The 15076-nt window shown below is 41.1% G+C and overlaps 1 long non-coding RNA gene across 2 annotated transcripts; it reads left to right on the plus strand.

Annotated features, from left to right (window-relative positions):
* The first annotated feature begins 360 nt into the window (after positions 1-360).
* Positions 361-10890, plus strand: LOC108293226. Of its 2 annotated transcripts, XR_005197705.1 has the most exons (3): positions 361-1052; positions 9107-9809; positions 10745-10890. It is a non-coding gene; the product is annotated as an uncharacterized LOC108293226 (long non-coding RNA). The 2 variants fall into 2 exon arrangements; XR_001820597.2 differs by lacking the exon at positions 361-1052 and having other exon boundaries at positions 8850-9809.
* Positions 10891-15076: the final 4186 nt, after the last annotated feature.

Consider the following 15076-nt stretch of genomic DNA (forward strand, 5'->3'; position numbering starts at 1 on the left):
ACATGTTTTTTATGTTCTTTGACCCAGCTATTAGCTCCCTATAGATATTGAGATATAAGAATAATCTGTTAGTAATATTATTCCATTTGGAGCAGATTCTTTGTTCTTAAGCTAAAAAGTGACTATGGGAGAGATCCACCAGGAGGTATTAAGGACTTGAGTAGCTTGGATGAAGAGGGGAGAGGCAGCACATAGAAGCCATCCACACAAGATTGCAAAAACAGGAGAGCTATGTCTCTAGGAAGGCTTTATTGCTTTTCAATAATGTGATAACGTTCCTATAAAAGTAATTTATAGACAGACTCAAGGCAACACTGGGAAGCTGAGCCTGTGGGTTTTAGAGAAGAACCCACAAGCTCCATCCGGGAATTGTATTGAGTTTGTTTTTCACAGTTGAGGTCGCCGCTCTTTGCTCTCAGATTTCAAAGTGAGAGGCACTGGCTGCTTTCTAATGCAGGGGCAGCAGCCCGGCTATGAGCTCTGTGAGTCAGGAGGGAAGCTAGAGAATTTCCACATCTCCAGGTTCAAAACTGTGCAGGGCCAGGTGATTGCCAGGAGCTTTGCGTTCAGTGAGGTGATGCTCTCAGGGCAGGAGGCTGGTGCACACGGGCCTCCTCGGGGACCCAGGGACTGGGAGCAGGCAGGCTCCACAGGTTGGCCTTTGCCTTTACTCACTGGCATGCCTAGATGTGGGAGTGGTTTCACAAAGGACATGAAGTGAAAAACACAACTCTCACCTTCTATTTTATGATAGCAGCACTGTGATTCTAACTTAGTGTCAGATGGGAAACTGGAGTTTTTGGCTGAGCAGGAAAAGGAAAGCCTCTCTATTCGGTAACGTGTACCTTAGACCTCCAGACCTTGGGAGGTTAAGGCATGTATACCGCCAAGCCTGAGGACAGCATGTGCAAAGGCCCTGAGCAGAGAGGAGTTTGGTTGGTTTTCAGCGAAGAGAGAAGGCTGGTGTGGCTGAAGCCTATTGAGTGAGAGAGTCCAAAGACAAGACAGAGCCTCAGCCTTTAAGGTCTTGTGGGCCATGCTAAGAGCTGAAGGTAAGTTCTCTGCCATGGTGCGGGCGAAGTACAGGGAGCAGAACTGATTAACTCATTCTCCAGAGGCCCTGGAAGTGCTGAGAAAGCCTCAGGCTTGGGACAGAGTCTCTGGAAGGGAAGACCCTTCCTTCTTAGGACCCAAGCTCCTTCCCATGGGTGACACATGACCACGCTGAGATGAACACAGTGGGCCTCAGCATGGCAACCGGACAGAAGAGTTTCTGGAACATTCCCAGGTACCTGTTCATCACTATCTGGCCTCTCATCACCCAAACCCAGAGAGAATCCTTTCTTCACATTTTCTCCTCTTTCTGCCTTTCCTGCTTCTGTTTTTCTCCTCCAGCTGTCCTCTTTCTTCATCTCCTCTTTATTTTTAAATTTTTAAAAAGACTTTACTTTTGAGAGCAGTTTTAGTTCACAGCGAAATTAAGTGAAAGTACAGAGAGCCCAGTGCTGCTGTCACCATGTCCATGCCACCTCCCAGACTGGCACATCTGCCACCATCCTGACACGCCATCATTACCTGGAGTCCGCAGGATATGCTAGGCTCATCTTGGTGTCGCACAACGTTATGGATTTCGACAAATTTATCATGACATTCATCCACTGTTAGGGTATTTTACAAAGTAGTTTCACCACCCTAAAATTTCTCTGTTCTCTGCTTATTCACTCCTCCCACCCCATTAACCCATGGCAACCACTGATCTTTTTACTGTCTCTAAGTTTTGCCTTTCCCAGAGTGTCATATAGTTGGAATCATACAGTATGTAACCTTTTCAGATTGGCTTCTTTCACTTAGTAATGTGCATTTAAGTTTCCCCCATGTCTTTCCGTGGTTTGATGGCTCCTTTCTGTTTAAGCACTGAATATTATTCCATTGTCTGGATGTACCACAGTTCATCCATTCACCTGTTGACGTCTTGATTGTTTCCAAGTCTTGGCAATTATAAACAAAGCTGCTATAAATATCCATGTGCAGGTTTCTGTGGCCATTGGTTTTCACTTCCTTTGGGCAAATAGCAGGGAGTGTGACTGCTGGATCATATGCTAAGAGTGTATTTAATTTTGTAAGAAACTGCTGCAAAGTCTCTTCCAAAGTGGCTGTACCATTGAGCAATGAATGAGAGTTCCTGCCACACCCCTTCCTTGCCAGCATTTGGTATTTCCAGTGTTTTGGATTTTAGTCGTTCTAACACGTGTGTAATGGCATCTCATTGCTGTTTTAATTCTCTATTTTCTAATATTTTTATTGAGGTGTGATTCACATACCATACACTGCACATATTTAAAGTGTACAATTTGATGTCTGACCTCCTCATACATTCATGAAGCCATTAACACAGTCATGAGAGAAGACATGTCTCCCCACCAAATGTTTCTTTGTGCCTATTTGTGACTCATCGCTCTACTCTGCCCCATGCCCAGTCAATTCAACCAATCTTCTTTCTGTCACTAATGATTAGTTTTTATTTCCTTGAGTTTATATTAATGACATCCTACTTGTGCCCTTTTAAGTGTGGCTTCTTTCTCTCAGTGTAATTATTTTGAAATTCGTCCACATTGTTTCGTGTATCAATAATTCATTTCTTTTCGTTGTAGCGTTATGTGGACACATCACAATTTGTTTATTCTCTGATATGTTGAACAGTTGGATTGTTTTCAGGCTTTTGCTATTACAAATAAAAAGCTATATCAACATTCATGCATAAGTCTTCTTACAGGCATGTATTTTCATTTCTTTTAAGCAAATATGTAGGAATGAAATGGAAGGATCATTTGATAAGCATATGTTTAACTTTTTAAGAAACTGACAACTTGTCTTCCAAAGTGATCGTACCATTTTACATCCGTCCTCCCTGACAATGTATGAAAGTCTAGCTTCCCCACATCCTCACCAGCATTTGCTGTAGTCACTCTTTTTATATAAACCCTTCTAATAAATGTGAATGGTATCTCATTGTGGTTTTAATTTCCATTTTCCAAATTACTAATGATGTTGGCCATCTTTTCTTCTATTATTTGCTCTTTGCTCAAGTGTCTGTTCAAATCTTTTCCATATTTTTTTTATATAGGGCCTCAATTCTTTTACTGGGTTGCTTGTGTTCTTATTATTAACTTCTGAGAGTCCTTCGTATATTGGATACAAGTTATATATTGGATTTTTGCTCAGCAAGTATTATCACCTCATAATGACTTGTCTTTTCATTCTCTTCTCAGTGTTTTTTAAAAGTCACAGTTTTTAATACTGTCAAATTTATCTAATTTATCTCTTTTTTTCAGACAAGGTCTCACTCTGTCTCCCAGGCTGGAGTTCAGTGGCACAATCACAGCTCAGTACAGCTTCAACCTTCCAGGCTGAAGTGATCCTCCCATCTCAGCCCACTGAGTAACTGGGAACACAGGCACATGCCACCATGCCTTGCTAATTGATTTATTATTTGTAGATATGGGGGTTTCCCTATGTTGCCCAGACTGGTCTCCAACTCCTGGGCTCAAGCAATCCTCCTGCCTTAGCTTCCCAAAGTGCTGGCATTACAGGTGTGAACCACCATGCCCAGACAAACTCATCTTTTTTAAATGGACTTCACTTTTGATGTCAGAGTGAAGAAATCTTTGTCTAGCACACAACATTGCAAAGATTTAATTCTGTGTTTTCCTTTGAAATTTTTAAATTTCGTGGTTTTACATGTAGATCTGTGATCTATTTTGAATTTATTTTTGCACATGTATCATTTTATTATTCTCGCATATAGTGATAGACTTGTTCCAACACCATTTGTTTAAGACTATGTTTTCTCCAATGAATTGACTTTGCACCTGTGTCAAAAGTTAGTTGTACCATTTATATGTCACTCTATTTCTAGACTCTCTTCTGTTATGCTGATGTATTTTTTTTTCATCTTCTGCCAATACCACGCTGTTTTGACAACTCTAGCTTTCTGATAAATTTTTAAACTAGTTTGTGTCAGCCTTGTAACTTTGCTCTTCTTTTTCAGTGGTCCTTTGGTGATTCTAGATCCTTTGTATTTCCACATGAAGCTTTAGAACCAGCTTGTACATTTCTACCCAAAAACTCCTTCTGGAATTTTGATTGGGATTTCACTGAATCTTTAGAAAAAGTGATAGCATAATAGTATAGACCCTTCTAATGTATAAACAAGTTATACCTCTCCACTTAAGTCTTTTCACATTTTACTCAATAATATTTTCTCATTTTCAGTGCATAGGTTTTTCTTATCTTTTGTGATATTTATCAATAAGTATTTAATATTTTTGATGCCATTTTAAACAGTGCACTTTAAAAATTTTTTGAACATTTTATTGTTCATTGTTAGTACCTATATTGTTCATTGTCCTCCTGCTATCAGGACAAGATACCATCGCCCTGTCTGCTGGTGGGTGCAGGGATCATAAGGAATGGGATGGCAACCTGGGGCACCAGCTTCTCTAGCTCTGAGGAACCTGCAGCCAGGAAGTTTCTTTTCCCATTCTAGGACTCTTCATCACTTTGGCCCAAACATATACATAATCAGTCTCCAAACAGCGAGCCATTGTCCATTCCTCTGTTCCTTCATCCATTCTCATCATAGAGCACCACAGTGCACAACTGTAGAGCTCCCTCAGAAAGAGGTGGGGGATCCAGAGAACCCAGGACTTAGTAAAGACATTGCATTTACGGTTACAAAAAACCTTCCCACAAAGAATACTCCAGTTCCAGAGAGCTTCCCTGGTGAGTTCCACCAAAGAAGAAATAACACTCGTTCTACACAAAGATGTCTAGAAAATTGAAGAGAATTGAATTTCTCCTAACTCATTTTTTGAGGCCAGCATTGCCCTGATACCAACCTAAATAAAGACATGACAAGAAAAGAAAACTAAAGATGAATATTGTTCATGAAACAAGATCCAATGATTCCAAACACAATTTTAGCAAATCAAATTCAACAATATGCAAAAAGGATACACATTATGGCCAAGTGAGGTTTATCTCACAAATGCAGAGTTGATTTAACTTTTGAAAATCCATCAATCAGATTTGTTGTACTAATAAACTAGTAAAGGAAAACTATATGATCACTTAAATATATGTATTTTTTTGAACAAAAGTTAACATCCATTCCTACCATTCCTGCCATTCCTGACAAACTCTCAGCAGAAAGAAGTTTCTCAACCTCATGAGGAATATCAACAACAAACCTATAGCTAGTATAGTACTGATTAGTGAAAAACTCCATGCTTTCCTCCTGCTGTCACGACAAGACAAGATACCTAGTCTCATAACTGCTATTCAACATTCATTGAAGTTTCTAGCCTATGCATCCATCTTAGAAAAGAAGAAGCAAAACAGTTTTTTCACACAGATGACTAAAACTTGATGGCATTTACAAAAAGCTACTAGAACTAGTAAATAAGTTAAGCACATTTGTAGGATGCAAGCTAACATACAAAAGCCAATTGAGAAGACAGGATGCAGAGGACACTCAGGCTGCAAACCACCGCTTCCAGGCCTCCCTCATCTTCTGCTCTTTCCCTTCCCTTCCTGGGCTCCCTCGACCCCAGCTCTTCACTCCTGACTGTGCCCAGCTTGGCCTGTCTGCATTTGTGCTCATGAGATATTTCCCCTTTCCTAAAATGGATATCTCCTCACTCACTCCTACCACATAGAAATCCTACCAACATTCCAGACCCAGACCGCCATCTCTTCCATGTATTCCCCGCACCTTCCTGGGTAGGTTTTGGTTTCTTTCCCTGGACAACAGGGGCACTGCCCAGTATTGCCTGACCAGATTCAAACACTGTGAAGACTGTGCTCTGGGGTATGGGAGCAGTCTCCCACGTGGGGTTGGAGGAGGCAGACACATGAGGTACCTGGTGGGAAAATGCAGTGACAAGGGTGCAGGCCAGCAGGGTGACACAGCTCCGACCACTGTGCCACCCTCTCACCCACCTGCTGTGACGTTGGAAAAGGACAATTGGGGCTGGCCAATGAATTCATGTGAACATGCAATGAATACAGTGTATTTTATAGTAACCAAAATGGTTTTTCTTTTACGTATAAGAATTATGTGGATGGCTTTTCTCTACAGATGCCAAGGGCATTGGATCTGACAGCCCTGCAGCTCAAGAGGCAGGTCCAGGGCAGCTGCAAGCCAGGCAGCCCGGACTCAGCTCTCAGTTCTCCTGTGATTAACTGCTGGTTCTGGACAGCCTCTTCAACGCTTTCATGCCTCAGTCTTTTCATCTGTAAAATCACAAGAATGTGTAGGTTTGCCATGAGGATTAGGGAATATGTAAATGATTGGAGTGGTAACTGCATGGAAAAAGTTCTCTCTGAGTATTGATTACGGCTCTGTCAGATCAGATCCAAAGCCACTGGCATCCAGCAGAGCTACATTGACCCCATCCTAATTGGAGTGCTTTCTCCACATTCTGTGAAACACGATCAAACACATATGAAGTCACATTGAGCAACAGGACCTCCCGCAAATAATTTTGTGTTGACTCTTTGCAAAACACATGCTGTAGTGCCAACCAAGTTCACAAAAGCCATTGCTCAAAGAGTCTGTTTTTTTAACTTTTAAATAATAGCTCTGCATTGCCTGGAAGAATGTTATTTACATTCCCAAATTTAAGGTTTGTGAAAGAATTTGCCATAATAGAATTTGAAAACTTAGCAAGTTTTTAGTTTTGTACCCAGTTTTATAAGTTTTAAAGTTTCCTTCAACTTCAAACAAAGCCAGTTCTCATGTCCAAATATTGCATCCAGCTCTGTGCAGAAAATAGCTGTTAGACCTCTGTTTAAAATCTGCCTCCACATTTATGCAAATCATGTACATTTGCAGCATCTTGGTGCTTATGACTCTTATGTGGGGGAAAGGAAACTAATGCATGCATAATTTTTATGAAGACTAAAAAAGACTTACACCATACATGCTATATTTATTATTGGATAAAGGGATGCAAAAATCAGAGTAGATACCACTTTTGCTGGGCAGATATTTACTAGGCACTGCAGACTGTACATATATCCACAGTTTCCTCCCCAACACATCTTGGACTTTTCAGGAGGAGGAACTTTGAAGAAACTGCCAGAAATTTAGGAAAAGAGCAGGAAGGAGAACCAGAGGGTGTTTAAACGGGGCCACAGGAGAAGATTCAATATGAGGTCGGGGATAGAGATTGCATTCTACAGAAAGAATACTGAGATAAAAATGAACGAAGTCTCTTAGAGTTGTTACACACAATTTTGGCGGCATTACATTGGCCAAAGGTAAACTGACCTACATTCAAGTAGGAAAACTAGACAATTTAGCCATATGATGTCTAGATCAAAATCAAATTTCTAATTACTGGGTCATTATGGATGCATTCTGGGGAGTAGTTTTGCAAACCTTGATCTATCTCTGAGAAGTTTTGCCAGTTTTTCAGAAACTTTTCTAATGTTCATAAATGTGATTAAATTTTTACTTGCTACTCCTGCTCTGTTGAACTTTAAGCAGTGAAAAGGTAGAACAAATAATGCTCATCAGTAGATTTTCTGAGACAATTTCTCAGACAAATGATAGTAATATATATAGTTTAATTTGTATAAGAAAGTCATCTAAGGACATAATATTTCAAGGTGAGGCTGAGGGCTGTCCTAAGGTGAGTGGGAGTGTGGGAGATTTTATTGTCGTTCTTTTGCTTTTCTGTATTTTTCTCATTTTTAAAATGAACTTGGTTTTCTTTCATAATAGAGAAAATAGACTATACATGAAAGAAAAACATCTGGAATATTCAGAGATGTTTAAAGAATATTTTCTTTAAAGAATATTTTCAATTCATTTTAAGCCAATGTTATATGACTTCTAGGAAAAATTTTCAGAATTCAGCATTAGGGAACTGAGTGAAAGAGGGGCAGGTATTGGGAAGAGTTTGGAAAAGGCAAACCTAGGTCTCTGATACACCCCTTCCTCCACTGTCTTTTGGTGAACACCATTGTTATTGCCGAATATGCAAAGATTTGACTTTGCACAAGAGGAACTCATGCTCCTGCCTTTTCACCATGCTAATCCAGAGGGACTGCCTCTGTGTTCCTGCTCAGAGAAGACAGGAGAGAAAGAAGCTGCACAGATTTCCTTGTTTCTTGTTGTTGTTATCAGAATTTTTCCAGGAATAGTAGGCAGCTAGTAGTTTCTCCCATAAGAACCTTTCAGGGGGAGGGACACTCACAAGGATTTGAGGCTATGCAAACCTAATCAAATGGGCATGGTGGCTCACACCTGTAATCCCAGCACTTTGGGAGGCTGAGGCAGGTGGATCACGAGATCAGGAGTTCAAGACCAGTCTGGCCAACATGATGAAACCCCATGTCTACTAAAAATACAAAAAAAATAACCAGATATGGTAGCACACACCTGTAGTCCCAGCTACTTGGAAGGCTGAGGCAGGAGACTCACTTGAACCCAGGAGGTGGAGGTTGCCATGAGCCGAGATCACACCAGTGCACTCCAGTCTGGGTGGCAGAGTAAGACTGTCTCAGGAAAAAGAAAAGAAAAGAGATGTGAAAGAACTATTCATTGCATATATCTGGTGCATAATACATGGCTCAGAGCCCTTGTGATGAAATAATCATATATATCATTGTATGAACAAGGACATAACTCTCAATATGCTTCTTGCCACAGCACATTTTCTCCCCGCCGCCCCCAGCTAAAATGTGAAAATTTTCCATTGGTTTTGTTCCGCATTACTGCAGTGTAAGAGTGAGACTTAAGCTCCACAGGCAAAAGAAGACGTTCCTTCTGTTGAATGTATTCAAGAGTGGGAGCCTCTTGTAAATTCATTTATGTTTTAGTTCTGTGCAATTCTGAATTCTTCAGTAGGGCAATGCTATTATTATTTAATTAGCAAGATGCAGACCAATGCTGAATGAAACATGTTTTCTAACTTGTAGCTCAGAAGGATTTGGCAATATTGGTATTTTCCTCTTTCTCAACATTCCCAGATTTTTGGCTAAGGCATCTGTGTCCTCCATGTGCTCCTTGTTAGAACAATATTGCCTCTTGTTTTAGGAGGAGTGCTTGGTGCCGCAGTCGGAACTATGATGTGCTTTCTTCTGGCACCATCAGGGCAGCTTCCCAGAGCTCTTCAAGAAATGCAAGGAGGGCAGGGCTGTCTGAGACACTGACAAAACCCCCTTTATGGGATCAGAGGAGATGGAGCATCTGGCATTTGACAAGACACTGGTTCACGTGATGAAGTCACATGGACTTTTGGAAAAGAACCTACTGCACTGCAGGTGTCCGATGCCTGCCACAGCACATGAGTCAGCAGGGATGAACACTCTGAGAGAGTTCTGAAGCACAGAGGTTGGTGTGAGTTTAGAAAGAAAACACCTGATCCTCCCACCTCGTGGGAATTCCTATTGTGGTCTCAGCCAGGTAGCATCCGTACCCTTTAATAGATTTATAACAGCAGTTCTGGATCAGAAACAGCAAGCTGGTCTTTGGTGACTGAGATTCATGAGGTCTCAGCTCAGTGCCACTGGATATCTGTGCACCAAACTGGGGCATAAAGCAACAGCCCTGCCACCAGAAGCTATGAAGGTAGAGCCAAGATCACTGGGCACCAACTAGAACAAAAGAACACCATGAGAAAACAGGGTACTCTACTCGGTGGGGGCTGCCATGACAAAGTATCAGACTGGGCGGCTGAAACAGCAGAAACATATGTCTCCTGCAGGTCTGGAGGCTGGAGTACAAGATCAAGGCACTGGTAGGTTTTGTGTCTTTTGAAGCTGCCCTCCTTGGCTTCTACTTATACCTTCTCCAGTATCTTCCCATGATCTTCCCCTACATCTTCCCTGTATCTTTACATTGTCTTCCTTTGGTATCCTCTTCTTATAAGGACACCAAGTCATATTAGATTGGGGCCCACCCAACAATCACATTTTAACTTAGTCACCTCTTTAAAGGCCCTATTTCCAAATACAGTGACATCCTGAGGTTCTGAGCATTAAGATCTCAAAATACGAATTTGGGAGAAACACAATTCACACCACATCAATGAGTAAAGAGGAATTTGACACCACTTACTTTTCCTTGACCACTTCCCAATGATGGGGAAGGGCCAAGATTAGCTTCATGCCCCAGTGTGAGGCACCATATTTGAATATAATACCAAAAAGCCATTGAGATCAATAAGGCAACCCATACAAACACCTTCACCTTCCTTTGCTTAGCAATTGCTATATTCCTTATTTCTATTTCCGTATCTTAGAGTAATTAGTAGAACTTCCAGAAAGATGGTAAATCATAATACGTTCCCTTTTTTGCATCTGATTTTAAAAGCAGTGCTTCAAGAATTTCACTATCACGGGTGCCCACAAATGAATTTTATTAGTTATTTCTTGTCATCCTCATTGATCATATAATATAGTTCTTATGAGAACATATGTTGAAATTTAATGAATGCCCCTTTGATAGTTTTTGAAATTAATTTATATTATTTGCTCTTTTACTAGTTTATTTTAGATTTTCTACTAATGGACTTATTTTTAATATATCAGCAATTTATTCCTGAGGATAATTTAGGCACATACTGTTATTCCTCAAATATACGACCAAATGCCATTGGTAAGTCTTTAACTTAGAATTTTGGCCTTGCTATTCATAACTGAAGTAAACCTAAAGTTCTCTTCTTTGTTTTAGTATTTGCAGATTCAGATGCCACAGTTATACTAACACAAAAAGAAGTTTGAGAAACGTTTTACATTTCTATTCTCTTTGGAGTTTACATAATGTAAAGATTATCCCAACCTCACAAGCTTAAAAAAAATTATCAATATTGCCACCACAGGGACATTCTCGCCATGTTCCTTTACCCTCATCTCTATGACTATGATTCTATTCAGGTTTAATGATTCTTTAGCTAATCACAGTAATTTTTTTTTCTAGGAAATAGTTAATTTTAACCAATTAATGTGGACATGGTCTTCATATTTTCCAGTAAATTTTAAACTTTATATCTGTGGTTAGGTGCACTTTTTCATTCTTAGTTTTTCATATTTATGCCTTCTCTCTTTATTTCTTCTTTTATACTAGTCAAGTATATTCATATAACTGGGGTTGATGTTTCCCTAACGTGCCAGCTCCTGCACATGTCTAGTTGTTAGGAAGTCCTTCAATGGCAGAGATGATGAAAGAAACAATGGGCCCACTGCTCTCTGACTGCAGGCTCAATGAGTTCAATTTCATGAGGCTCCATGGGATGCAGACTTTGACAAGCTCCACAAATTACTCTGACGCCATTGTTTATGAATCACACAATCCTAGATTTCAAAGAAGTATGTCACTGTAAATATGGGACACATTAGTATAAAGCCATAAATTGGTGTTAATATCCTGAATGATCTGGACAATTAAGGACAATTTTTTTTATTGTTCTCATCTGATGAAAATAAGCAGAGGAATGGAAAACAATCCCATTAACACTGAATTGTAGAGCCATTTTTGGAAGCTATAAAAACAGTGGAAGAGAAAAGAATCACTGAGGTGGACTTTTAGGGACTTTGCTTTTAACTCAATGAGGAGCAAAGCCAAATATTTTAAAGAAGAGTATAATCTAATGGTAATAGTTTCAGTGCTGATTAGTTATCATCTGATGCATCAGTCAGAATACCATAAAGGGGAGGACCTAAAAATAAACGCATTGCTTCTGTTAGGGGAGCACTCTGACCTAGGTGTCCTGGCACGCAGTTGCCCTAGCGCACATCAGCAGAGCTTTACTTCCTGGCATTTGTTGTCAAGTGCCTTCTGAGCCAGATCCTCTCTTGGAAGCTGTGGGCGTGAAGATGCATAAAACACAAGCTCATACTATTTGCTTCCCTTCACTGCCCTTCATCAGCTTGCAGGGCACAGTGTTTCCCTGGTGTGTGTCCCTACTTGTGATACATGTTTGCCAGGTTTGGCATCTTCAGTCCACATCCACTGTGGTCAGCACTTGTCCTGCTCTCGTCTCCAGAAGACATCCTAGTGTCTCGTGTCAGCAGTTCCCTAACATGCTCTCAGGCAAGTCTCCTGACCATCAAGCTGAGAGAGGACTCTTCGCCCATCATCTTGGCTCCCCTCCTTGTTTGTCATGTTTATAATAGTAACCTGAACTGGGTTCGGGTACATAAACTTTCTAGGCTTTAGTTTCTTCATCTCTCTTTGTAAGTTTGGTATATATTTCAAGTGGCTTTATGGTATGGTAATTTTTTAGAATGCCATGTTGCCAGGGACAGATGTGGAGCTCCCTTCATTTGCTGGAGCCCTGCCAGACAAGACTCAGCATGCAGATGTGACGGGGCCTGGATGAGGCATCAGTCTGCTGTATGCAGACAGCAGGGTTGAGGGACTCAAGAGCATACAGGTGAACACTCAAGATGATGGAATTTCTGATCATGATGGTGTTTGCAAACAATGTCCAGCGATGTAGCTTTGTGAATTAGTATACTCAAATGGGATTGGTGATTTAATTAATAATAATAAAAATGCAAACATGTTGGCTCTTCCCTGACACGTCCATTACAAGCAACACTGCTTGGACTCAAGATTTGCGTTCCTCTCTGTCGGCTTAGGACAGTGGGCTTGACACAGGGAAGGAGCACTTTGAGTGAACTGACATCTATGAATGGAAGAAGCTGCTTATCTCAATCCGTGATACCTGTGAAGCATTGTACCTTTAATCTTACAAGGTCTGGGAAAATGAGGGGACTCAGGATTTATGAACTAAGAATGATCACACTTAACTTACAACATTATTGAGAAAAATGATTATGAGAGTATGTTCTAAACTGTTGGTAAATTGCTGAGAAAATGTGAGGGACATGTGTTGCCTCCTTCACAGGGAAACATTCTAAATAGAACAAGACTTCTAACCCTAAACTGATAAGAGCATCAAAACAACTCTTTCTGGTATATCTGGGCTGTAAATCTTTGAACTTCAGACCCAAATAAAATTCCATCTCTCACATTTTTTAATGAAGTCAAAATAAATGCAATTACCGAACAGAAGCCAAAGATCACAGGAGGTTATAAGTGGAGTGAGGGTATGGTCAACACTGTTTGTTTGCATTCTGGCTCTGTTTTCTTGGTGAATATTTCACTAATGGGAGGCTGCCAGGGGGCAGGGATGGCCCTTCCTTCCTCCTGATGGATGTCTGCTGCTGATTAAATCGAGCTGGGTTAGCTGCGTGGTGACTGGGAAATGTGAGACCCTAATGAGGACATAGGCAAGTAGAATGTGAGAGATTGAAGCCACAAAATATTCTAATCCCCCGAGTAAGGGATTTTTCCAAAGACCAGGCATTTGCTATGGAAAGCATGTTCAGGAATACCCTAATAAGCACATATCTTTCCATGCTCTCTCACTGCGCCCATCTTCCAAAGACCTTGAAACCCAGAGTTTTTTCCTTTCACCCAAGTGAAGGCCAACATACAAATGAGTAGCTTACCCCATTGGAGGTCTATTCCTTTAGCAAAGCTGGAACTTACAATTAATACTCTGGTTTGTGATTAAATCGGCTACTCTTTGCTTGCAATATCCGTATCATTGGATTTTCACAAAATCATGACGGCTGCTAAAACCAAAGAGGCAACAGAGAGAGTACGTAATTAGCCAGGACCTATTTCAGCAAATCTGTTTCTTAGAGAAACTGCCTTGTTAGACCATGAGCAATTTCTGCTGGTGTTAAGTCCCGTTCACTTTCATTAAACCATATCATGTATTCAGGGTAAACAGTCTCGTTGCCTCCTGCCAGGGGTCTTTGTCAGTATTCAGTTACATTGGGTATAATGAGTGCCCACGATCACAAAGAAATTCAAAATAAGGCTAAAATATGACATTTGTGGTTTGTACCATGAGTGCACTTGTGTTTCACTTCCACACAGGTAACTCTCCTGGCTTTGATATATTTCTGAACTCTCTTTGACACTCATAATCTCTCTTCAAGACAGAGGATGATGTTACTCAAGAAGAAAAACAACCAGGCACAATGGCTCACTCCTATAATCCCAGCACTTTGGGAGGCAGAGGTGGGAAGATGGCTTGAAGCTAGGAGTTAGAGACCAGGAGTTAGTAACGTAGCAACTCTGTCTCTACAAAAGAAATATTTCTTTTTAATTAGCCAGGTGTGATGGAGCATGCCTGTAGTCTCAGCTACTGGGGAGGCTGAGGTGGGATGATCCTTTGAGCCCAGAGGAAGAGGTTGCAGAGAGTCATGATGGCACCACTGCACTCAACAAAGTGAGACCTTGTCTCAAATTAAAAAAAGAAAAATGATAAAAAACAGAATGAGTTCAGCTCATGTTTGTGCCCAGTGGAACTGCACATACTAGGCTGCTGTCATCTTGCAGACTCTGCTTCCTTACCCCAAACGGAGACCACAATCAGCGGCCAAGCGGCAGACCCACACCCACGGTGTTTCCAATGAGGCCAAGGTGACTTTTCAGTCCCAAAGGAGGGATAGCTGATGACTTCGGTTTTCCCATGTCTCACTTAGACTGCCCTTGGGCAATGTGTGTGTGGGGAGTCCTTCAGATGCATCTGTTGTTTATGTTCACTTGTGAGCTGTGGGAAAGAGAGTCGCGCCCTCCCCAGCCATCCTGCCCAGCACTCCCAAATATATGCAATATGGGGAGTAAGATACTTTTTCCTGATCACATTGCCAAATTTTTTGCTTCTCTGCTTCACCAAGAAAAGTCTCCGGGATAACTGTTGACTTCAATGGGTGCTTGGCAGTCGAGTCCTATGTCCGTAGGCATGTTGGTCCCCTTCAGCTGGCAAAGTCACAGAGCAGTGGAGAGCTAAGGCCACTAGAAGCCCAGGATCGCCACAGTGGGCAGGACTGTCACTTGCTGACATGGATCTAATTCAGGACTAATGACCTTGCTGATGGGGTACACTAAGCGTTTCCATTCTTCTTTTTGGGCTTTCTTCACAGAAAGGAAAGATAGCACAGAAATACATAGGAAACCAGCTTCTAAAAGTGGCTCTCAACT

The sequence above is a fragment of the Cebus imitator genome, unplaced genomic scaffold (genome assembly GCF_001604975.1).
Source record: "Cebus imitator isolate Cc_AM_T3 unplaced genomic scaffold, Cebus_imitator-1.0 Scaffold525, whole genome shotgun sequence".
Lineage (NCBI taxonomy): Eukaryota > Metazoa > Chordata > Mammalia > Primates > Cebidae > Cebus > Cebus imitator.